The following is a 26985-nucleotide window of genomic DNA, read 5'->3' on the forward strand; positions in this document are numbered from 1 at the left end:
TGTGAATTTTGTGAAAATATTTTTGAAGACAGTGAAAAGAGGGCTTTTAAGAGTTGTGAAATGGAGCAAGACTAGGAAGAAGGAAATAACTGATGGCACAGCCCTTAATTTACACGTACATTTGTTAAAAATGGTCTTCTACTGTAAACAGCAGAATTCTAATATCCATTATTAAGCGTATAGTTTTAGAAGAGGTTATGTTGATCACTAGATGCCCATTTGAGTTTTCTGAAAACAAGTTTTGTGTTGACCTATCTTTACTTCCTTTTTTGACAAGGTTGGCAAGTTCAAATGAGGGAAATGTTGCAAACCTAGTGTAGCTTCATTTTGTAGTACAGCACTTGGACAGGCTCTTGTTAGATCTTTGCAGTTAACATGACAAAAATCTGACATGAATATTAGCAGGATTGGATGGATTAACCGCTGGATGAACCACTGTATACACATCAGTCTACTGATTAATCACTCAGTGTCAACCCAGAGGAAGGACTAAAATGTAGTGGTCCTTGTGTTCTTGACCCTATCTTATTCAACATTTTAGGAGATTAAACTGTAGAAGCTGAGAGAACTCTAAAAAGTGTGAAATAGTAGGTTTTAAACAGTAAAATGAAAAGATAATGGATATTAATGTAAAATTCTGCATTAAAATATTGATGACTGTAGGTTGGTAGAGACCATCTTTGACAAACATGAGAAAAAGGTTGCTTGAAAGTTTAAAAGGAAGCCCAGTGTCTGACAACAGTATAATCATTTTAAAATGTACTAATTCAGTGTAAAGCTAAATTAGTATTTAGTCTAGATTTTTAAAAAAATCTGTTCCTTTATACTGTTAGATCACATCTGCAGAACTGTGCTGGTTCTACAGTTTGAGATTTGTCTACTGTTTGAGCAGATCTTACCAGTTACAGCCTTTTTTTGATTACTCACCGGTGGAATGGCTTTGTATAATAAAATTATTTCTACCGAGGAAAACCTATATTCCAGTCCTTTTTCTAGATTTGTTAACAAATGTATACATAATTATATACACACAGTTGCAGTTCTTCATATACCTTAAGACCCCCCAAATCATCAGCTCAACTGTTTTCTTTTGAGCCCCTCAAAAAAAAAAGGGAGCCAGTTTTTAAAGCCACATACTTAACCCATGGTATTAGGAGAGCCACTAGTAGGAAAATGGTAGAAGGACCTCTTGCACATGTTAGTTAGGATTCTTTGTTTTAAGTAAGAAAAGCCCATTGGAACTAGCCTAAATAAAGTAATTCACTGTAAGGTTATAGAGATGTCTTACAGAATCTGGGCTTCTGGAATGAATTAGAGCCAGGAAGTATATGCAGCCCAGGAAGTCTTCTATCTAAGTTTCTCATCATTTTTTCTAGCAATTCCACTTTATTATTTTTTACAGCAAACTAGATTTCTTGTTTTCCCAGCTCTGAAGGCAAAATAAAAGGGCACCAACAATTTCAGAATTTGTATCTGGTCTATATATCCAGAGAGATTGATCTCCTTCTGAGTTCTAATTCCAGATTCCCAGGAAAGGGACCAATTGATCCACCTTAGGTTATTCATATATCATCTGAGGTCATCAACAGTAGCTGGTGGGGTTGGGTGTCTCTGAGCAAACATACCTACTCTGTCATTCTAAATAATGTATTATGAGGAAATGAGGAAGACAAAGCTAGAATTAATATTAGTGAGTTCATAAAGAAGCAAATATCGATTGTATAAATGCACAATCTATAAAAATGAAAAAGCATAAATAAACGTTAAATCTTAAATCAGCAGTTCTCAAACCTTTCTGTTTCAAGGCCCCCTTTATACTCTTAAAACTTGAGAACAGACTACAACAAACAGGGCAAGTAAAACTGGGGAAATCTGAATAAGATAGATGGATTATATCAATGTCAACGTCATGGATATAATATTACTGTATACAGTTTTCACAAAATTTTACCGTTAAGAGAAACTGTGCAAAGGAATATCTCTATTATTTCTTACAACTACCTGTGAATCTATAATTAACTCAATAAAATAATATTAAAAATTTTGTTTATTATTATTTTTTGTCTATTATTATTTTAATGTAAAAAAATAGTGAAGAACCCAAAGACCTTTTTTGTTTATGTTGGCTGTCTTCCAGTATTTAACAAATTAGAAAGTAAAGCTCAAAAATCTTTAAAATTTTATTTATTTAAAAATAATAACTCATATGCCAATGTAAATAACATGTTTATGAAAGATAAGCATTTTTCAAGTCAAAAAATTTAATTAAGGGCATTGTTTTACATTTTGCAGATTTTAATGTCTTGCTTAATAGAAGATAAATGGATTCTCGTAACTATTTCTGCACATAGTCTGTTGTGATTTCACATATTTAGCTTCTGAAAAATTCCACCATACACTTGTGAGAGAATGAGAGTATTAACCTTGCCGGACTTCCTGTAAGGGTTTCAGAGAACCTCTGAGCTAAATAAGTGAAGGGATATATAATACCATGTTCATGGTTTGGAAGATTGACTATTATAAAGAAGTTAATTCCAAACCAATCACAGATTCAACACAAGCTGAACCAAAATCCTGTGTGTGTGTGTGTGTGTGTGTGTGTGTGTGTGTGTGTGTGTGTGTGTGTGTGTGTGTGTGTGTGTGTGTGAAAAATGACAATCATATATAAATGAAAAAGGCCAGATATAGCCAGGTTAATCTTTAAGAACAAAAAGGTGAGAGGGGAGGGACAGATTGGGAGTTTGGGACTGACATGTACACACTGCTATATTTAAAATAGGTAATCGACAAGGACAGCACAGGGAACTCTGCTCAATACTCTATAAAAACCTAAATGGGAAAAGAATTTGAAAAAGAGTAGATACATGTATATATATAACTGAATCACTTTGCTGTACACCTGAAACTAACAAACATTGTTAATCAACCCTACTCTGATATAAAATAAAAATTAAAAAAAAAAAGAACAGAAAGGTGAGAGGACTTATTTACTTTGATGGAAAATAAATGGAACTCAGTCAACCTGTCCATATGGAAAAAGAGTTGACACCCTATACTTTGCACCATACACAAAGATCAATTTGAGATGGATTGTAGATCTAAATGTGAAATATATAATAATAGATATTGAAGAAGGTAACATATGAAGATACCTTCATAAACTTCAGGTAGGGAAAATATGTTTAAACAGGACACAAAAATCATTAACCATAAAAGAAAAGACTGATTAATTGGAGTACATTAAAATGAAGAATTTCTGTCCCTCAAAAGATAGCATTAAGAGAAGTAAGCTTCAGAATGGGAAGATATTTGTCTCACATACAGTTGACATAGGGCTTATATTCAGGGGTGTGTATGTGTGTGTATGTATGTATTAAACTACAAATGAGTAAGAAAAAAATACACAATCAGGCACATCACAAAAGAAAATATTCAAATGGTGATAAATGTTCACCATTAATATTCAAATGGTATTAAATGACAAAAAATTATTCAATATCGTTCATCAGAGAAATACAAGTTAAGATCACAGTAAGGTGTTAGTACATATCCACCAGAATGGCTAAAATTTAAAAGACTGATAATATTAAATGCTGAGAAGGATGTGGAGAAACCAGAATTCTTATACACTGCTGGTATAAGAAGTATGTGAGATTTCAAATGAATTCACATATTTTTAAAAGTTATCTCTTTTGCTAGGTTAGACATGTATAATACCAATGGAAACATTTACTCTGGATTACTACATCTTTTTTAATAAATTTTTTTTAATTAAAAATTTTTTTTTATATTTGGCTACATTGGGTCTTCGTTGCTGCGCCTGGGCTTTCTCTAGTTGTGGCGAGCAGGGGCTACTCTTGGTTGTGGTGCATGGGCTTCTCAATTCTGGTGGCTTTTCTTGTTGTGGAACACGGGCTCTACGCGCGCAGGCTTCAGTAGTTGTGGCACATGGGCTCTAGAGCACAGGCTCAGTAGTTGTGGCACACGGGCTTAGTTGCTCCGCAGCATGTGGGATCTTCCCGGACCAGGGATTGAACATGTGTCCCCTGCATTGGCAGGCGGATTCTTAACCACTGTGCCACCAGGGAAGTCTCTGGATTACTACATCTTTTAAAGCTGAAATTTCACAAGAGACTGCTGAGGCTCCTTATTAAACTGATTCATTATAAAACTGTTAGAATTTATATTTATAGAGGGCAGAGATTCTCTTATACTGATTAGTTGGTGCTTGAACTATGAGTATTTCATGAATTTAACAATGTTTGTTGAGTTCTTTGTATGTGCCAGGCTTGGTACTAGGAGCTAAGGAATACAGACAAACTTTTGCTCTCATTAATCAAATGATCAATCAGTGTTGAGTATTTTGAAGGAAAAGCATAAAATATTGTATATGTCAAATATATTTCATTTAAAAATACATAATAAAGGGAAAGAAAGGTTTTGAGAGTTTGGATGGGGTCTCTGTGGAAGTGATGGTTGAACTGAGAGCTGAAGGATGAGTTGGTATGACTTGGTAAAGTTGGTAGAGAGTGGAGGGGTAGAATCTTGAGGAATAGGTTCTGGACAAAGGAAACAACATATAAAAACCCTTCATAGGAAGGAGGAAGGGAGCAAGGCCCAAGGAAGAACCCAATGGAAGTGTGACCAGAGCACACTGATGAGAAGAATGGTACCACAAGAGGTATAGAGAGGTAGGTCGAGGTCAGATCTAGTAGCACCCAGTAAGTCCTATTAAATCCATTTCATACTGAGAGCTCTAGAAATGCATTGGAGATATTTAATTGCCTTAATATAATCAGATTTGCATTTTTAAGAGACAACTGCTGCCTATAGAAAAGATTGAGGTGTGGGGGAGGAGGGAAGAGGGAGTTCTACCAGGAGGCCAATTCCAGAGGCTATTGCAATAGTTCAGACAACAGATCTTTTCTCAGATGGCTCTTCAGTTGAACACTGGTATTTTACAAGATGTTAAAAGGTATGCTAGGTGGGGGAGGGTGTAAGATTTCTGTGGTTTGTATGTTTGAGATGATTCATAAAACAAAGGTAAGGTAGAATTTTTCACAGTCTTTAAAATGTGCTGAAGGAGGCGAGTGAGGAGGGAGCTGAACCCAGGTGATGGAATGCAGTCAGGGTTTTGGGCCTGAAGGAGGTTTAGTTTTAGGAGATGGAGAATAGTCTGTGAAGGAAGATTGGGAGGATGCATGGTGGCAAGCCTAGAAGTTTAGACTTGGTGTATAAATTGGTAAAGAATATAACACTGGAGTGAATGAATTAAGGTCCACTGGAGGAAATTTATTTGATTGTTATGGGAAATAGCAGCTTGGAAGCCATTTCAGTAGTTCAGCTCAGAGATGAAAATATTCCTTCCAGTCTCCCTTTGATTTTATTTGATACTGTAGGTTTCCTATTTACCAAGAAAGAGTTGGATTTTGGATCAGTATTTTATCATTTTTATCTTTAGAATTCTTTGCTAAAGTTACAAAGTGATTTTTATTAGAAGTTAGGAATTGATACATTTTTTTTCTGCTTTCCAAGTCAGTAATATTAACTTTCTTAGCCACTAGCTGCATTCTCTATTTTAATAGAGTTGCATATACTGAATACTAAATTGAGAAATTTTTAAATAATTTGAACTGATAGTATTCAGCTTTGTACAATGACTAACCCTCAAAATTGGAGGGTTGTTTTTTTTAATTCATGTGTTCTAATGCATTAACTCTCATATGTTCTGATGCATTAACTCTCATTTTTTTAGGAGTGGAATTCATAGTGGAGTAAACAAGATTTAAAGTATTTTAATTTTGTGTAGCTCTTACAAAGATCAGAAAAAAATTTTTTAGGACAAAGTAATTAATGGATATTATATTTTGAAATAAACTTTGAAGGTACATTTTAATTGTCATAGTTATTCCATCCAGTTCTGTTTGAGTTGGGTCTTTTAGACTAACTCACATAGGCCCTTTTCTCACCCAGTAAGCTCCTCTCTTCTTTAGTCCCACCCAAATGATAAATATGATTTGTTGTCAGTTTACAAAATGATTCCTCCCCTTTTAATTGTGAAAATGATATGACATTAAACAGAGGCTATGGTTAAGGCGTAGAACTTTTAGTTTGTAACAGGTTTTATAAAAACTGTGGGAATTCACATCTCTCCATCTTCAGAGGGACTGATCTCATGGGAATAATAAATAGTAAACATAAATAATAATGTTTATATAATAAACACTGTTTTAGGCAGTTATATTGTCTCACAACAATCATATGAGGTAAATATTTTTAATCTTATTTTTCTGTTATACCAATGAAGAAAATGAGATGCAGTTGTGACTCCAAAGTCACAACAAAGCTTATACATTGCAGAGCTGGGAGTTGGATCTGGGTAGTTTGACTCAACATTGTTCTCATAAACAGTGTTATAGTGCCTCTGGGCTACTTGAATCACCAGATTCTACCTCTCTTGGTATCCTAAAGAATCCCTGGGGCTAATTATAGTTCAGTAGATAGGCTAGAGCAGATCTGGTAGATCAGTTATCTAAAGTGTACCAATGGGGTATGCCAAGAAGCTCTCTTTATACAGCCAGGGAACACCAAGGTTTGCTTTTGCCAGCTAATATTCTCTACTGTCCCAGAGCTTGCTGTTTATGATTGTAGGTGCTATTAGACAAGAAACATAGGACCCTGGCTGATAGTGGTATAGTTAATTTTTGAATTATCAGTCCTTGGTTATAAATACCTTTACCTGAAATATAGTAACTGAACATATAATGACTAAAGTGTAACACAGAACTAACAGGTCACTGGTTTATATTAGTATTTTATGATTCTATTAAGTTCTTTAAGATGTTCCTTTTGTCAAAAGACATCATGTAAAAAGCCTTATTAAATGCTTTTGTCTCATTTTCAATTTACATGAATGGGATCATATACCTGCTTTTCTGCTAGCTTCTGCTCTTCTATTAAGTCATTTTTTCCATTACTAAAAGCTTGTTTGTTTTCATTGGATAATCTGATTCCAAGTTTAGAACTTCTGCGTTTTACAGAACTGTGGATGACAGGGAGATAAAAAACAAAAAGACTACAAGAAAAACCGTTACTAGTTTCAGTAGAAAATTCAAAGGCATCTGTTGTTTTCTGTTATTAACTGTTGTCTTCCTATTTTGTAATAAAAGTAAAACTAGACCCTAGTTTAGGTATGGCAGTTATCATTGATACTTACAGTACCACAAGCATTATGCTCTTTGAAGATTTGGAATAAATACAATGCTTTGGGTCATCATCCTGTTTTAAATAGAAGTAAATTTTAGGAAAGATTCTACTCTTTACTCTGCAAGACACTGTGAAATTTAACATTGTTTAAAGAAAGCTTTATATAGGAGAAATGAATTATGAGTTAGTATCCTAACTAAACATTTCCAGTCCCAGAGACCCATTTATATGAAGAAGCCTTCTATTCTTTCAGAAATTTACTGTAGCAAGTAGTCTGATTGCTCCTGAGGCTAATAGTGGAGATCACTCCCTTTAAAATGCTATGAACCCTTATTAACCAATACACCATAGAGTATAGCGGTCTTCCAATTTTTAAAGAAAATAGATTTATTTTTATATACAGTAATAAAATGAGGTTAAGTCCACCATTAGTGAAAGTAGACAGTAGTAGAATGAAGGTGCTTGCTCTATTTACCAATTTCTTGTTTTCATCTCCTCCCAAGGAAATATTCTATACTTTAAAATTTTTATTGTAAACTTGATGATCTTTTTTGTTAGTACAGGCTGAGTATCTTTGGACACTCAAAATTTTTCCCCCCAATTTTGAAGGTAAATTTTATGTTGTTAGCTGTCTTTGAAAGCTAAAATATGTTTATCATAAATGAAGAATCATGAGCAATGAGTTCCAGTAGAACTAAGAAAAGCATTAGGACTTGTCTTAATTTCTTAGGGTAATTGGGAAGTTTATCAAAAGGCATTTTACTTCTCTTTGTTATCTTTTTCACAAGGGCTGCCTTCTAGATGGCAGCTACACTCCTCCCACCTGCCTCTCTCCTGTACTAATATACTTTAGAGACCTTGAGTGAGAGGAGCCAGAGAATTATTTTAACCTATATTTACATATTAATGAAATACATTTTAAAATTGAATTATGCATGAATAAAAATAAACTTAATTTATGAAGTATAATCAGTCTTATATACAATAAGCAATGAAAAGCCGTCTGATTTTTTTCTATTGATATTTGCTGAATGTTCACATTTTTTTAGTCTTTTTTTCTTTTTAATTTTGTTATATATAAGCCCTATAGAGAACTTGGAAAATACTACAAAAAGAAGAAAGCAGAGAGAGTGAGAGAGAAAAGGAAAAAAAAGGTAGTCCCTTTACTCTATGTTAATGAATTTCCTTGCAGTCCCTCTACCTTGCATAGGTGTATGTCTGTGTTTGTGTGTATTTTTCATATACTCTCAATTGTACTGTTGATACCATTGTTACCATTAACATTGATACTCTTGTTACCATTAGTGTGTATTATTAAGCTCTAGTGGTGCTATCTTTAGATTAGTGGGCTTTTCAATTTTATTTTGTTAGAATATTTACACAGAAATTTGCAGAATGACCTGTAAGAATTGTTTGATGGGTTTTAAGTATACCAAGCAGGAATATAATAGCTGTAGTGAAACATGAACAGAATTAGTGAAGAAAGGTTATTTTGGTAACATGGCAGCTGGAAGAAAGATTAGCCAAGCCATCTGTGAATTGAATTACAGCATAACGTGTTAAAGTGGATTTTCAAACATGAATTTTTGCTATTTTAGGTTTTGGAAATGTTTTTGTATTTGTGTTTAAACTTGGGTGGTCTTGGTATTCACTTCAAGCAAAGTGAAGGTGCTTCAATGTGTCTTGAAGAATTAAACAATAGTTCTTTTTTCACCTTGCTTTCTGCTTTACATCTATACCACTCTTTTATTTGGCCCTTTTAAGTACCTAGAGCTATTTGCCTTTCAAAGAGCTGCGTATGAAGCAAGTGAAGTCTGCAGATATTTTCAAGTTTATTAAACAGCCAATTGCTTATTAAAATGTTATATTGTAGAGTGGTGTAGGTTTTGAAAAAATAGAGAGCTAGTAAAATATAGAAGGAAGAACTTCTACAATTGGAGTCCTTTCCCCTTCAGAGTCTGTTAAGTAAGGATAATAATATTCTGTAGCAGGGTTCTGGGAGGATGAAATGAGGTAGTGTAAATGAAAGTATCTAGTACAGCCTTTCCTACCAAAAGGGAAAGGGAGCTAATATTTGCGTAACTGCTGTTTCAGACCTCTTGCTGGGTGTAGGAGGCCAAATAGAAAGTACCTGCCTTTGAGTTTATATCTAATTATGGGTCCATAATGAACGTATCTGATATGACTTTAGTCATTTAGAACATTTTCTCTGTTTAATTAAACACTACATATAAATGGAATCATTTTATTCTATTCCAGCAGAATTGGGACGAAAAGGGAAGAACTTTTACATAAAGATAATTACTTTCCTGCTTGTAGATGATATACACCAGCAGGTTTTCAGGGGAAAAAATCTAATGTGTGGGTGGAAAGGCAGAGTTACTGAGTAGAGGAGAAAGTGTGTCAGCTAGACAGTAACAGTTGTGTAGTGGGGTTTCACACACATTCTTTTGAAGAGCTGTGAATTCATGATTGTATTTATATTTACCTTCATTTTCTTGAAGGATTAACTGTAATAGCAAAAAGGATAAAATAACAGCATATACACATGAAACTGGAAAACAAGATATGGACTTAAATTATCAAGGTCCACACTGTGGTATTTAGAATAATACAAAAATTTAAGTTCTTCTTGACTGATATTTTGGTAGAACCGGTTAAAAATTACTTTATAAGGTTAACAGCATGGAAGCAAAACTTTCAAAAAAAGACTAAGTTACTTTGAAAGTTCAACCTCCATATTTTACCTCTGAAAGCTGTCCTTTTTTTTTAAAATAAATTTATTTTTTATTTTATTTATTTTTGACTGTGTTGGGTCTTCGTTACGGTGCGCGGGCTTTCTCTAGTTGCGGCGAGGGGGGCTCCTCTTTGTTGTGGTGCGTGGGCTTCTCATTGTGGTGGCTTTTCTTGTTGTGGAACACGGGTTCTAGGCGGCAGGCTTCAGTAGTTTTGGCTCATGGGCTCTAGAGCGCAGGCTCAGTAGTTGTGGCGCACGGGCTTAGTTGCTCCGCGGTATGTGGGATCTTCCCGGACCAGGGATTGAACCCGTGTCCCCTGCATTGGCAGGCGGATTCTTAACCACTGCGCCACCAGGGAAGCCCTGAAAACTGTCTTTTTTGTATCAGGTAAATAAATGCTTGTTGAATTGAATTTTATAATTTAGAATAAGAATCTCATACTTTTTTTTTTTCAATTTACGAATCAAAGATTTCAAAAACCTAGCATTTGCTAGAAAAATTGGACCAGCTGTGAGGATTAGATGAAATACTATATAAAAATGATGTATAAAATGCAATACTAATAAAAGGGCTTAAGAGGAAATGTCAGTGTTTCTAAACATTGGTATTGATATTATCAGTAACAGCTGAAGCTCAGAGGAAATGTGTTTTTTGATAGAGAACACTAATTATAGACTTGAAATCCACTTTGAATTTTATATCTCTCTTAGAGGAATTGTCATGAGTATAAAGTAGATGACACTCTATCCAAGTTGAACAAAGTTGTTAGGGAAAAAGATCCCAAATCTAACGAGACCTATCAGGATCAGCTGACTTTTGTAGTCTCTTCCCTTTGCTCATCAATATTCTAGCTGCACTTCCTTCAGACCTTTGAATATCTAAGCTTTTTCATACCTCTAGTCTCTGTGCGTTTTCCCTTTGCCTGAAACAGTCTCTCCACCTTTTGGCTAACTCCTATTCATTAAGCTTTGTGACTTTCTGAAGCAAACCTTCGCTGATTCCCTGTTTTATTCTCCTCAAACCTATCTTTCCCTGTTACCACCCTGTTCTTTCATATCTCTTCTTTTAGGGTGTAATTATGCATTTATTTGTTTATTTATTTATCTACCAGTGAAGCCCAAGCATTTATCATAGTGCTTGACTCATAGTGAATTCTCAGTAAATAATTGTTGAATGATTTAATTTTAAAATTCAGTAACTTCTCTTTGGATTTAAATCCAATTTTTACTTTGCTTCTTTTTCTCTTTCTCACTGTCTTTCTTTTTTGGCAGATTCAGATAGTAAATAGCTGTTATTATTACTGCTTGGTAGTATTTACCTTTAAGAGAGCTATACAATTGTCCTATGCTTTTTTTTTTTTTTTACAATGTATACATATATTAAATATTACAATTTTATTTGTCGATCATATCTCTGTATAGCTGAAAAAAACAAAATAGTTTTGAATAAAATAATTTAAAATGAAAACGTTTTTGACAATGAGAACACTACAAATCAAAAGTTCTGGAAACTGTGCCAGGGGGACATTTCTAGTCTTAAATGTATGTATTAGATAAGAAGAGAGGATGAAAATTTTATAACCACAAAATTGAAAGTCTAAGTAAAATGAACAATTTTTTAGCAAAACGTATAAAAACTGACCCAAGAAAAATAGAATATACACTAATTGTTAAAGTAATTAAATCAGTGGTTAAAACCCATTTTGGGGGTGGGTGAATCCCTGGGCCAGATTGTCTTATAAGCATATGCTACCAAACCCTCAAGAATAAATAATTTCAACCTTATTCAAAAGGTTTTGAACAAGAGAAAAAGGAATAAAACTCATCAACTTATGAGGCTTCCAAAACTTTGATTCCAAAATCAAACAAGGATAATACAAGAAGGAAACATTTCAGGCCAAACTCATTCATAAAAAGAGATGTAAAAATGTTGAATAAAATTTTTTTAACAAACTGAATCAAGTAATGTTTAAAATCATAATACATCACAACCGTGTAAGATTTATCTCACAAAGGCAAGGAAAATTCAATACTAGAATATCTACCAACATAATCACATTAAGAAAAGGTAGAAAAAGTACATAATGAACAAAATAGAGACATAAATCTTTTGATTAAAAAAGCATTAGGTACTTCAAAAATCTTATCAAATAGAAATAGAAGGGACCTTCTTAATAGCCACCAAAAACTTTATCAAACATTGTTCTTATGGTGAAATAGAAGTATTTCTTTTTTTTTCACACACACACACACATTGTATTTTATTTTTACAAGAGATAAATAAACTGACACCAAGCATTGTAAATGGATGACCACAACAAAAGCAACAATGAATGCAATTACCAAACACGAAACACACTCATACTATGTCATAATATTGACATTCAGTCCAGTAATCCTCCACTGTAACAGCTCCTTTACTTTGCAGTGAAAATTGATTTGTATATTTTTTGCCTCTGAGTCCTTGTGCGATTTTTTTTATTATTATTCAAACAAAGTCACAAAAATTATAATCATCCTCACCAGGTCACTCAGTCCCATGTAATTAATTTTTTTTTTCATCTTGATCTTTTGTTAGTACTTTTATGAATTCATCAGTTTTCCATTAGAGTTCTGAAAATGCTTATTCGTTCAGTTCAGCAGTATAGTCAGTTACCAGAAATCTGTACTTGTCAGAGTCTTTTCCATGAATTCCTTGAAGATGAAACCCTTTTATAGGAACATTTTTGCAAAAGCATCAGAGTACACCAAGAACTGTCTGTTTTTTTTTTGTTTTTTTTTTTTCTTGTAATGACTCCAAAAAGTGAGGAGCAAGTTAAAGCAAGCTTTTTGCTTCTGCAAGAGAAGTGAAAACATTTGGTCACACAAAAACTCATATGCAGATTTTATAATGACTTTATTTATAATCATTAAGAACTGAGAACAAATCAAATGCCCTTCAACTGTCGTGTCAACAATCCAAATAGCTTTCAACTGTTCTTCAAAAACTATAGGAACCCTCCTGAACAGGATCAATTGATCTAGAGAAAGCTGACTCTTGAGCATGATTACTAGTGAGTTTTCACTTCAGAAGATGACCTCTATTTTTCTGGTTCATGTGATTAGGTATCTCAAGCGGTCACTTCTGCCAAGAAGCTTATCCTAACTTGTTCCCGATCTAGAGCCGTCTTGAGTGTTGTCCTTGAACTCTTGCATATTTCTGTAACAGTTCTGTAATTGTTTATTTACTTGACTGCCTATTCCACTAAAATATAAGGTCCTTAATTTTGTCTTTGTAGCCTGAGCACCTAGCATAGTACATAGAATACTGATTGCTAGATATTCAGGAAATGTTTAATGGTATGAAGAATTCTCTTCACAATGACCAATTTCAAAGACTTCATCTTCGGGCTTTGAATAGAAGTGGACATTTTGAAATTGCTCTTCCTAATTTATTTGGTGCATAGATATACAGGTTGAATAGTTAAATTAAGATTTTTAGTAGGTGGACAATCCTATAATATATCATTGATTGCCGGCTTGATTTGGTACATCTGCGGAGGCTATTCAGGAGCCACCTTCTTTCTGTAAAATTCAGTGTGTATGCTTCCCTAACTTGTATACTTAAGTTAAAGATAATTACCATTCCAGATTGCGTGAAGATTCACTCTGGAAAATATTTTAAAATCCCAGACAGAAACTTAACTCTTTTTAAAAGGATATATTATGGGTATTAGGGTTTAAGGCTGTTAAAGCTATAACTGTAAGAAGCTTTGTTGTTCATTATTTTAAGTTCACTGCTGTTAATTTAAAGGCACATTTGTAGAAACATGTATGTGTATTTATTCAACAAATACTTGTGTGCCTATTACCTGGTAGGCACTATTCTAGACACTAGGATACATCAATGAACAAAGCAGACAAAAATTCCTTTGCTTGTGGAGTTTACATGGAGCTTATGTTCTGTTTCTGTATGTTTTTATATGTATGTGTCTAGATATGACACTATTATAGGAAAAACAGCATAATGAATGGTTTTAGGGTTGTTTCGTATTTTAGCAGAGGACTGCAATGAAATTGGAGGATTGTTACCAACCCATGATTGTCTGTAGCCTCATTTCACATATGTGCCTTTTGGAATTTTTTTTCACCGTTGCTTATCCAGAATGGGGAGGACAAATAAATTTTAATAATCAATTAAATTAAACTGACATTCATTGTTTTGGCATGTGCAAAGCACTCTGCTATAAACATTGTAGGGGGAAAGGGGACTAACACAATTTGTAACTTCAAGACGTGTATAAAGTCTAATAGGGGCAAGTCAAGTGCAAATATAACTAATTCCATGCAGGATAAGAGGAAAGGTGCAAACACAATGCCAGTTATTTTCAGAAAGGGGGAATGTTAACACGAATCAGTGGCTAAATGAAAACAAAACAAAACAAAACACATCATCAAATGTTGGTGAGAATGCGGAGCAATGGGAACTCATTATTGGTGGAGATATAAATTAGTACAGTTACTTTGGGGAAATGTTCATCAATTTCTTATAAAAGTAAATATACATCTGCCCAGAAATTCTGTTCCTAGTGTTTGCCTAAGAGAAATGAAAACATATGTTCTGAAAAGACTTGTACCAGAATGTTCATAGCAGCTTTATTCTTAATAGTTGAAAACTGGAAACAGCCCAGGTGTTCATCAGTAGAGGAATGGATAAATAATGATATCGCCATACAAGGAAATAGCCACTCAGCAATTAAAAGGACAAACCACTGATACCTACAGCTACATGAATGAATCTCATGAACATCTTGCTTACAGAAAGGCTTTCACATAATAAGGGTATACCCTAGAATTCCACTTACATGAAATTTTTAAATAGCCACATCTTATTTATGGTGAAAAAAAGAAACCAGTAGTGGTTGCTTTTACGATGGGGGGGTGGGAGTTGACTAGAAAGTGACGTGAAGGAACTTTCTGTAGTGATGTAGGTTCTAAATATTGATAGAGGTTTGGGTTACATAGGTTTATGCATTAGTTAAAACACAGTGAATGTACATTTAAGTTCCTTGCATTTCATAGTATGTAAGTTTTGCATCAAAAGAAAACTAAACAAATATTGAACTCTAATTAATGATACACATGCTGAAGTATTTAGGGAGATAATTTACTAATTATCTATACTAATTTCTACGGCCTTACTTTTTTGGTACTTTTTAAAGTAGCTGGGTTAATGGATGGATAAAGGAATGATGGATAAAGGGTAGATAGCTATATATGCCAAGCAAGTAGTAACATGTTAATAATATAATCTAGATGATGGATACATAGGTATTCACAGTAAAAGTCTTTCAACTTTGCTGTATGTTTGAACATTTTTATAATAAAATGTAAAGGAAAAGCGGGAAATACTATACGTGGAAGGTAGTGTCAATAAATATTTTTGTGTTTTATGTAGTTTTTAGGATGTAGAGGAATGGAAAGAATTTTTGTTGGGGCTGGGGTGCAGTCTAGGCAGAGGTATAGGGAAAGCATTATAGGAGGAGGGAGCAACATTACAAGAGATACCAGGATAAGAATTGAACTAGTGAGTAGTTCAGGTTGGCTGACGCATAGGGTAAAATATTGAAGCATAAATATAGAAAAGTAGAAGGCATTTGTGTAATAAGTCACTAGGAATTAGTTTCGGAATGGTGGGATATTTCTTCTCCCAAACCAAAAAGAGAAGAAGGGAGATGTAAGAACTTTTAATGTGGGAACAGTGAGATCTTAGAAGATTGCCATTGACCATTTCAGTTTTCTTGATAGTGTAAAAGTATAGCTATTGGATATTTATCTCAGGTGACATTGTGGAGCAGTAGGATTTAATATAAGGAGACTGGAGGAGATTTGGAATGGTAAATACAATGTGATAGGAATTCAGGGAAAAGAGAAGGAGAGTAGAATAATACAGTGAGGTTAGAGTGACGTTATAATGGACCAAATTAATATGGTTTCATAATATTTCTAGCATTGCTTGACAGCATCTTTATAAGAGCACAGAGAGCAAATGGATGATACTCCTCAGCCCTAAAGATTGGCAAGAAATTCTGGGGTGCTGAATGAATAGTTGAAATAGAGTAGGCAAGTAAAGCCTGTGAATGGTACACTGGGGAGAATTGGAAGGGGTCAAGAATCAGGAATTCACAATGAGCACCAAAAAAGAAGAGATTCAGTCCAAAGAGGGAGGAAGATGTAGAATGGGACACCATTTTCTTCTCTGGGAATTTCAGAATTCTAAGATCTTAGAGGTGACACATTTGGAAACGGTGGCATTGTCTTCCATCTAATCACATAAGCCAGAAATTTAGGAGGCATTCTTAAGATGCTTTTTCTCTTAATCACTATCTCAATAAGAATGTCTAAATTCTTGAGTTTTCATTGTGAAGATAATCTAAAATATATGACCATGGGTAGCCAGGAAGATGGGTATTTCTATCTACCCATGAATACTGCTTCTTAGTTTCAGTTGAATTTTACAAATGAATACTGCTTCTTAGCTTCAGTTGAAGACGTTTGCATTTGCGTTGGTGTTGGTGCCAAGTATAACAGATTTAACTGTCAGCAACAAATGAGGAAAGACCAAGATGGATTTAGTGAAAATGTCATGTTTGCAATTGGATGGGGGTAAATTCCCAGCCAGTTGACATCACAGACCCCTTTACAAACTAAAGAAAAAAGTCATGAGAAAATCTATAAATCTGTTTAGATTTACATATATACTAAGGCATGTATAACGGCCTAAGTTTATGTTAGTAGCTATTTAAATAACATAATAAAAATAATTTCAGTTAATTTTAGGGAAGTTTGTGGGAATTTTTTTTTCCTTTTCGAGGAATCCCTTTATATTACTCATATTTGACACATATTGTTTGTTGTACAGAATACATTTAGTCTCCTTAGCCTGATCTGCAAGGCCAGCCACAGTCTCCCCTCTTATCTCCACTTAATTCTGCCTCATCACCTATCATCTCTTCTTGCACTTTATGGTCCTTCCGCAATACCACACGCTCTCTATCTGATATTCTACTCCCTACCTTTTAGGAATATTCTTTTAGCCTTCACCATTTCTTTATTCTTAAAGACACATACTCCTAGAAGCTCTGACTCCTCTCTCTCTAGGCTCTTCCTATCTTCTCAGCTCCTACAAAGTAAGGTACTTGCCATGTTAAAGTATTTCCTATTTGGCTCCCAATTAAAACCGTGTGTTTCATATGGATCTGTATCAATCATGATTGATCTTTGTATGCCCAGCATGTTGTATCACAATAAATGATAGATGTTCAATAGTTACTGAAAAGATCTGAACCATGCTGGTGAAGGGTATTAAAGTCCAGAAACTGCTTTTGCTCTTCTGAAAGATATTTTCTGGAGAAGGAAGACTATTGTTGTGATAAAACAGAGCTTGGGGGTTTACCTTCATGTCTTATTTATATAATCTGTTCTCTTGTTAACATGAAATAGCTCTGTCAGAAAAGATTTCCCGGGACTTCCCTAGTGGCGCAGTGGTTATGTATCTGCCTGCCAATGCAGAGGACGCAGGTTCAGTCCCTGGTCCAGGAACATCCCACATGCCGCGGAGCAACTAAGACCATGCGCCACAACTACTGAGCCTGTGCTCTACAGCCTGTGAGCCACAACTACTGAGCCTGTGCGCCTAGAGCCCGTGCTCCGCAACAAGAGAAGCCACCACAATGAGAAGCCCGCGCACTACAACGAAGAGTAGCCCCTGCTCGCTGCAACTAGAGAAAGCGCGTGCGCAGCAACGAAGACTCAACGCAACCAAAAAATAAAAATAAATAAATAAATTTATTTTTTAAAAGAAGAAAAGATTTCCATCTGTATTAGACATGACTGCTCCACTGAACTTTACACACTAAGTTTTGTGAAATGAACTTCTACTTTCCCTGTGTTTGCTTTTGAATTCTTGAAAATTAAATCACAAAGTAAGTTATCAGGATATCTTATTCTAAAGACATGAGCATGCAATGTTGTAAGTAAAATATAAGTAATGTAAAAGTGAACTGTTATCTCAGGGTCTTTGCTCATTTTCTTAGGGTCACTATTTTTTCCAGAAGCTCTGAAATGATCAGCACTAGTTGCATCACATGATTGTTCTCTTAATCACCCCTATGCAAGGAAAACATTGCCAATAACATATGTTAGTTCCCCTTTTCTCAGCAGTTGTCAGTTTTTTTTTTTTTTTTTTAGGGGAATCCCTCAGACACTGGATGATTTTGGTTTGAAATATTTCCTGGGAGAAGTTGAGAGTAAGGTTAGCTTTTTTTTTTTTCTAATAGTAATCTTTTATTTATTTATTTATTTTTATATTTATTTTTGGCTGTGTTGGGTCTTCGTTTCTGTGCAAGGGCTTTCTCTAGTTGCGGCAAGTGGGAGCCACTCTTCATTGCGGTGCACGGGCCTCTTCACTATCACGGCCTCTCTTGTTGTGGAGCACAGGCTCCAGACGTGCAGGCTCAGTAGTTGTGGCTCACGGGCCCAGTTGCTACGTGGCACATGGGATCCCCCCAGACCAGGGCTCGAACCTGTGTCCCCTGCATTAGCAGGCAGATTCTCAACCACTGCGCCACCAGGGAAGCCCCAACAGTTGTCAGTTTTGATGTTACTTGGTTAGGTCTGTCCTCTGCGTAATTTCTCTAATCATTTTTTTTCTCATATTGGAAACTTTCTGACCTAAAAAATAGCTAGAAAATAAGCATTATTCACGGAACTGGAACAGATGTTGCAGAATGCACACGCTTAAGCACAAGTACTTTTATTTTACTGAGAAGTCTTCATATAGTTTCTATGTACTCTATTTTTTTTTCTCTTCAGGTTTTTATTAGTTATCTATTTAATACATATTAGTGTGTATAAGCCAATCCCAATCTCCCAATTCATCCCTCCGCCACCATCCCCACCCCGCTTTCCCCCCTTGGTGTCCATATGTTTGTTCTCTACATCTGTGTCTCTATTTCTACCTTGCAAACCTGTTCATCTGTACCATTTTTCTAGATTCCACATATATGTGTTAATATATGATGTTTGTTTTTCTCTTTCTGACTTAGTTCACTCTGTATGACCATCTCTAGGTCCATCCATGTCTCTACAAATGACCCAATTTCATTCCTTTTTATTGCAGAGTAATATTCCATTGTATAAATGTACCACATCTTTATCCATTCATCTGTCAATGGGCATTTAGCTTGCTTCCAGGACCTGGCTATTGTAAATAGTGCTGCAGTGAACATTGGGGTGCATGTGTCTTTTGGAATTACGGTTTTCTCTGGTTATATGCCCAGTAGTGGGATTGCTGGGTCATATGGTAATTCTATTTTTAGATTTTTAAGGAACCTCCATACTGTTCTCCATAGTGGCTGTATCAATTTACATTCCCACCAACAGTGCAAGAGGGTTCACTTTTCTCCACACCCTCTCCAGCATTTGTTGTTTATAGATTTTCTGATGATGCCCATTCTGACTGGTGTGAGGTGATACCTCACTGTAGTTTTGATTTGCATTTCTCTGATAATTAGTGATGTTGAGCAGCTTTTCATGTGCCTCTTGGCCATCTGTATGTCTTCTTTGGAGAAATGTCTATTTAGGTCTCTGCCCATTGTTTGATTGGGTTGTTTATTTTTTAAATATTAAGCTGCATGAGCTGTTTATATATTTTGGAGATTAATCCTTTGTCTGTTGATTCGTTTGCAAATAGTTTCCCCCATTCTGAGGGTTGTCTTTTCGTCTTGTTTATAGATTCCTTTCCTGTGCAAAAGCTTTTATGTTTCATTAGGTCCCATTTGTTTATTTTTGTTTTTATTTTCATTAGTCTAGGAGGTGGGTCAAAAAAGATCTTGCTGTGATTTATGTCAAAGAGTATTCTTCCTATGTTTTCCTCTAACAGTTTTATAGTGTCCAGTCTTACATTTAGGTCTTTAATCCATTTGGAGTTTTTTTTTGTATATGGTGTTAGGGAGTGTTCTAATTTCATTCCTTTACATGTAGCTGTCCAGTTTTCCCAGCACCAATTATTGAAGAGACTGTCTTTTCTGCGTTGTATATCCTTGTCTCCTTTGTCATAGATTAGTTGACCATAGGTGCGTGGGTTTGTCTCTGGGCTTTCTGTCCTATTCCATTGATCTATATTTCTGTTTTTGCTCCAGTACCATATTGTCTTGATTAGTGTAGCTTTGTAGTATAGTCTGAAGTCAGGGAGTCTGATTCCTCCAGCTCTGTTTTTTTCCCTCAAGATTACTTTGGCTATTCAGGGTCTTTTGTGTCTCCATACAAATTTTAAGATGATTTGTTCTAGTTCTGTAAAAAATGCCATTGGTAATTTGATAGGGATAGCATTGAATCTATAGATTGCTTTGGGTAGTATAGTCATTTTCACAATATTGATTCTTCCAATCCAAGAACATGGTATATCTCTCCATCTCTTTGTGTCATCTTTGATTTCTTTCATCAGTGTCTTATAGTTTTCTGAGTACAGGTCTTTTACCTCCTTAGGTAGGTTTATTCCTAGGGATTTTCTTCTTCTTGTTGCACTGGTGAATGGGATTGTTTCCTTAATTTCTCTTTCTGATCTTTCGTTGTTAGTATATAGGAATGCAAGAGATTTCTGTGCATTAATTTTGTATCCTGTAACTTTACCAAATTCATTGATTAGCTCTAGTAGTTTTCTGGTGGCATCTTTAGAATTCTCTATATATAGTATCATGTCATCTGCCAACAGTGACAGGTTTACTTCTTCTTTTCCAGTTTGTATTCCTTTTACTTCCTTTTCTTCTCTGATTGCCATGGCTAGGACTTCCAAAACTATGTTGAATAATAGCAGCGAGAGTGGACATCCTTGTCTTGTTCCAGATCTCAGAGGAAATGCTTTCAGTTTTTCACCATTGAGAATGATGTTTGCTGTGGGTTTGTCGTATATGGCCTTTATTATGTTGAGGTAGGTTCCCTCTGTGCCCACTTTCTGGACAGTTTTTATCATAAATGGGTGTTGAATTTTGTCAAAAGCTTTTTCTGCATCTATTGAGATGATCATATGGTTTTTCTTCTTCAATTTGTTAATATGGTGTATCACATTGATTGATTTGCGTATGTTGAAGAATCCTTGCATCCCTGGGATAAACCCCACTTGATCATGGGGTATGATCCTTTTAATGTGCTGTTGGATTCTGTTTGCTAGTATTTTGTTGAGGATTTTTGCGTCTATATTCATCAGTGATATTGTTCTGTAATTTTCTCTTTTTGTAGTATCTTTGTCTGGTCTTGGTATCAGGGTGACGGTGGCCTCATAGAATGAGTCTGGGAGTGTTTCTTCCTCTGCAGTTTTTTGGAAGAGTTTGAGAAGGGTGGATGTTAGCTCCTCTAAATGTTTGATAGAATTCACCTGTGAAGCCATCTGGTCCTGGACTTTTGTTTGTTAAAAGATTTTTAATCACAGTTTCAATTTCATTTCTTGTGATTTGTCTGTTCATGTTTTCTATTTCTTCCTGGTTCTTGGAAGGTTATACCTTTCTAAGAATTTGTCCATTTCTTCCAGGTTGTCCATTTTATTGGCTTAGAGTTGCTTGTAGTCGTCTCTTATGCTTTGTATTTCTGTGGTGTCTGTTGTAACTTCTCATTTTTCATTTCTAATTTTATTGATTTGAGTCCTCTCCCTCTTTTTCTTGATGAGGCTGGCTAAAGGTTTATCAATTTTGTTTATCTTCTCAAAGAACCAGCTTTTAGTTTTATTGATCTTTGCCAGTATTTTCTTTGTTTCTATTTCATTTATTTCTGCTCTGATTTTTATGATTTCTTTCCTTCTCCTAACTTTGGGGTTTTATTTGTTCTTCTTTCTTAGGTGTAAGGTTAGATTGTTTATTTGAGATTTTTCTTGTTTCTTGAGGTAGGATTGTATTGCTATGAACTTCCCTCTTAGAACTGTTTTTGGTGCATCCCATAGATTTTGGATCGTTGTGTTTGCGTTGTCATTTGTTTCTAGGTATTTTTTGATTTCCTCTTTGATTTCTTCAGTGATCTCTTGGTTATTTAGTAATGTATTGTTTAGCCTCCATGTGTTTGTGTTTTTTACATTGTTTTCCCTGTAATTGATTTCTAATCTCATAGCATTGTGGTCGGAAAAGGTGCTTGATATGATTTCAATTTTCTTACACTTACGAAGGCTTGATTTTTGACCCGAGATGTGATCTATCCTGCAGAATGTTCCTTGTGTGCTTGAGAAGAAAGTGTAATCTGCTGTTTTTGGATGCAGTGTCCTATATATAGCAATTAAATCTATCTGGTCTATTGTGTCATTTAAGGCTTCTGTTTCCTTATTAATTTTCTGTCTGGATGATCTGTCCATTGGTGTTAGTGGGGTGTTAAAGTCCCCTACTATTATTGTGTTACTGTTGATTTTTCCTTTCATGGTTGTTAGCATTTGCCTTATGTATTGAGGTGCTCCTATGTTGGGTGCATATATATTTATAATTGTTATATCTTCTTCTTGGATTGATCCATTGATCATTATGTAGTGTCCCTCCTTATCTCTTGTAACAGTCTTTATTTTTTAAAGTCTACTTTATCTGATACGAGTATTGCTACTCCAGCTTTCTTTTAATTTCCATTTGCATGGAGTATCTTTTTCCATCCCTTCACTTTCAGTCTGTATGTGTCCCTAGGTCTGAAGTGGGTCTCTTGTAGACAGCATGTATATGGGTCTTGTTTTTGTATCCATTCAGCCAGTCTGTGTCTTTTGGTTGGGGCATGTAATCCATTTACATTCAAGGTTATTATTGATATGTATGTTCCCATGACCATTTTCTTAATTGTTTTGGGTTTGTTTTTGTGGGTCTTTTTCTTTTTTGTTTCCCACCTAGAGAAGTTTCTTTAGCATTTGTTGTACAGCTGGTTTGGTGGTGCTGAATTCTCTTAGCTTTTGGTTGTCTGTAAAGCTTTTGATTTCTCTGTCTAATCTGAATGAGATCCTTGCCAGGCAGAGTAATCTTGGTTGTAGGTTTGTCCCTTTCATCACTTTAAATATATCGTGCCACTCCCTTCTGACCTGTAGAGTTTCTGCTGAGAAATCAGCTGTTAACCTTATGGGAGTTCCCTTGTATGTTATTTGTCATTTTTCCCTTGTTGCTTTTAATAATTTTTCTTTGTCTTTACTTTTTGTCCGTTTGATTATTATGTGTCTCGGTGTGTGTCTCCTTGGGTTTATCCTGCCTGGTACTCTCTGCACTTCCTGGACTTGGGTGGCTATTTCCTTTCCCATGTTAAGGAAGCTTTTGACTATAATCTCTTCAGATATTTTCTCGGGTCCTTTCTGTCTCTGCTCTCCTTCTGGGACCCCTATAATGCGAATGTTGGTGCATTTAATGTTGTCCCAGAGGTCTCTTAGGCTGTCTTCATTTCTTTTCATTGTTTTTTCTTTATTCTGTGCCATGGCAGTAAATTCCACCATTCTGTCTTCCAGGTCACTTGTCCTTTCTTCTGCCTCAGTTATTCTGCTACTGATTCTTTCTAGTGTATTTTTCATTTCAGTTATTGTATTGTTCATCTCTGTTTGTTCTTTAATTCTTCTAGTCATTTTTTCTTCTAGATCTTTGTTAAACATTTCTTGTATTTTCTTGATCTTTGCCTGCATTCTTGTTCCGAGGTCCTGGATCATCTTCACTATCATTATTCTGAATTCTTTTTCTGGAAGGTTGCCTATCTTCACTTCATTTAGTTGTTTTTCTGGGGTTTTATGTTGTTCCTTCGTCTGGTACATAGTCCTCTGCCTTTTTCCAATTGTCTTTCTTTCTGTGAATGTGGTTTTCGTTCCACAGGCTGCAGGATTGTAGTTCTTCTTGCTTCTGCTGCCTGTCCTCTGGTGGATGAGGCTATGTAAGAGGCTTGTGCAAGCTTCCTGATGGGAGGGACTGGTGGTGGGTAGAGCTGGGTGTTACTCTGGTGGGCAGAGCTCAGTAAAACTTTAATCCACCTGTGTGCTGATGGGTGGGGCTGAGTTCCCTCCCTGTCGGTTGTAGGCAACCCAGCACTGGTACCTACAGGCTCATTGGTGGGGCTAATGGCGGACTCTTGGAGGGCTCTCGCCAAGGAGTACTTCCCAGAACTTCTGCTGCCAGTGTCCTTGTCCCCATGGTGAGCCACAGCCACCCCCACCCACCTCTACAGGAGACCCTCCAACACTAGCAGGTAGGTCTGGTTCAGTCTCCTATGGGGTCACTGCTCCTTCCCCTTGGGTCCTGCTGCACACAAAGTCTGATTCTCTGGGAATTCCTCCTCCCGTTGCCAGACCCCCAGGTTGGGAAGCCTGATGTGGTGCTCAGAACCTTCATTCCAGTGAAGGACATCTGTGATATAATTGTTCTCCAGTTTGTGAATCACCCACCCAGCGGTTATGGGATTTGGTTTTATTGTGATTGCGCCCCTCCTACTGTCTCATTGCGGCTTCTCCTTTGTCTTTGGATGTGGGATATCTTTTTTGGTGAGTTCCAGCATCGATGATTGTTCAGTAGTTAGTTGTGATACCAGTGCTCTTGCAGGAGGGAGTGATTGCACATCCTTCTACTCCGCCATCTTGAACCAATCTCCCTATGTACTCTTATTTTAGGCTCAATTTTTTTTTTTTTAATGTTTGGCAAATTAAGAGCTACAAATTAAGATGAAGATAGGATGCTATCATGTAGTTTCAGGCGGTGACAGATGGAAGCAAGATAGAAAGCAGAAAACCTATTAAAAGCAAATGATTCCCAAAAAGCATGTTAGGTATCATTTTAGCTGCATACACTATTGTCCAGAAGGACATTGTTATATAACATCAAGAGTATAATAGTTGACACCATAATGAGTTAATGGAGAGAAATGAAATTGCATTTTTTTGTATGTGTGTAAAATGCCAGAGGAATGTGTAACAGACTTTGGGAGGTTTTCCATTAAAAGTTGCTTATTTTTTAAGGAATTTTCTGTGAGTTATATATACTTTTTATATATTTCAACTTTGTGAATTTGATCGTAATGTTTTGCAGGAACACTTTGGGGATTATCTGTAAGAATATATTTAAGTGAAACTAGAGCAAAAAATAAGAACCCTCTCATGGTAGTTTAGTACCTGTATTTCATGTATTTTAAGGTTATTAGATTTGACTGTTGCCTAGGCATTTCTATCCATGGGAATCCCAAAGCCTTATATGGTCAAGACTTAGCTTTTAGACTTTCAGTGAAATGCAAGGCACCACTCCAAAAAAGAAAAAAAAAAACAAAACTAGCTGGCTTTCACTTTGTCTTCAGTGCTCTCTTCTTGGCTGCCTTTATTACCACAGTAGCTAAATTACTAAGAACCTTATGTGCATTGGGAGTCTGTCTTACACAAAAAAGGAATTGCTTTTGTGGCAGTAGTTTTATGCTAGAATGCTAATGTTATTTTTAACAACACATTACATGATATTGGTTATATAATTTGATTTTTCTAAAAGGAAACTTAAAAATAAAATGGTTTATTTTATCTGACTCTAGATGAGGGGAAGGGATCATATCTGCATATGGTACAATTAAGAAGTGCGGGGGGCTTCCCTGGTGGCGCAGTGGTTGAGAATCTGCCTGCCAATGCAGGGGACACGGGTTCGAGCCCTGGTCTGGGAAGATCCCACATGCCACGGAGCAACTGGGCCCGTGAGCCACAATTACTGAGCCTGCGCGTCTGGAGCCTGTGCTCCGCAACAAGAGAGGCTGCGATAGTGAGAGGCCCGCGCACCGCAATGAAGAGTGGCCCCCACTCGCCGCAACTGGAGAAAGCCCTCACACAGAAACGAAAACCCAACACAGCCAAAAAATAAAAATAATAAATAAATAATAAAAAAAAAAAAAAAAAAAATTTAAAAAAAAAAAAAAAAAAGAAGTGCGAGTTTCACTAAAGGCAGGCGTTAGGGTAAGTGAAAGTGAAATTATTAATTGTTTGGAGTCTTTCCTACCTTGGAACTCCTGCTACCTGATTAGGGGACACAGGTGAAAAAAGTGTTAACATTCAGGAGCAGCAGTGATCACCACCAAAGGGCCGCTAAAACAATAACTTATTTCTATCCTGGTATGATCTTATTCAGCTCTAGTCATCTTTTTGCTTTGAAGAATGTGATTTTTCTGAGTGATCTGTGTCGCTCAATTGTACGTTTAACTGCAAGATAGTTTAATACTTTGTAGATACTAAAATTCTTAGTTATAGATTTTTCATGTAGGAAAAGGGAAGGTATTATTCCCCCTATCATAAGAAGATTGCAAAATGTGTTTTAACTTATCCACTGTAGTAAGTCAGATATGACATGGAAAAATTAATTTCTGATACAGTCATCTACAGGTAACAAAGAATCAGCAACCTATTTCTGAGTCCTACACTGAAGCTAAATCCTACTGTTTCCTCCATTCAACGTTTGATTACTGCCTAATGTAGTCTATGCTCTGAATACATAATGGAGTCCTTGCCTTTAAGAGCTCACAGTAGTGGAAGCAGAAGGAGAGGAAAATGAATGCAGAAATAGTACATATGGGTAGATAATTATCACACAGTGTTTTAAGTGTGTTAGGAGAGGTGTGTTCACAGTGTTACAGAAAATGGAAGAAGAGAATGATTTAATTCTAGCTACATGAACATAGGCTGGAGAAGTTGTCAGAAATAAAGAATTAAGACGGTTAAAAGAAGACTAAATTGAGGAGCTGTCTATAAGGTCTAGCTGTGCCTCAGCCATTACTCTTAGGTTCCCTTTGTCTTCTTCACGAGAAGTCCCAAACTGCCTTAGTTAATTCGTATGATCAGAAAGAATTGAATTTTTATTATCAGGTTACTTTTCTTGGCAACTGAATTCAACCCCCTCCTCCTGCCAACCTGCTTTTTTTGTGATGGAGCATGAGAGTGTGCTTTGTAGGGTTTTTAGCACTGTGTTTTGTTTTATCTAAAGATCCTTTGTCACATCTGTCTTAGCAGAATTTTGTAGCTTCTGTCTTTCTGGCAGAGATGCGTACGTGTGTCAAAGTCT

General features: G+C 35.8%; 1 protein-coding gene across 11 annotated transcripts in view; it reads left to right on the top strand.

Annotated features, from left to right (window-relative positions):
• The window catches only part of PPP1R12A (protein phosphatase 1 regulatory subunit 12A), a 150211-nt gene that overhangs the window by 16517 nt on the left and 106709 nt on the right, over positions 1-26985 (top strand). The gene's annotated exons all lie outside the window — the stretch shown is intronic.

This window comes from Balaenoptera physalus, assembly GCF_965194825.1.
Source record: "Balaenoptera physalus genome assembly, chromosome: 13".
NCBI lineage: Eukaryota > Metazoa > Chordata > Mammalia > Artiodactyla > Balaenopteridae > Balaenoptera > Balaenoptera physalus.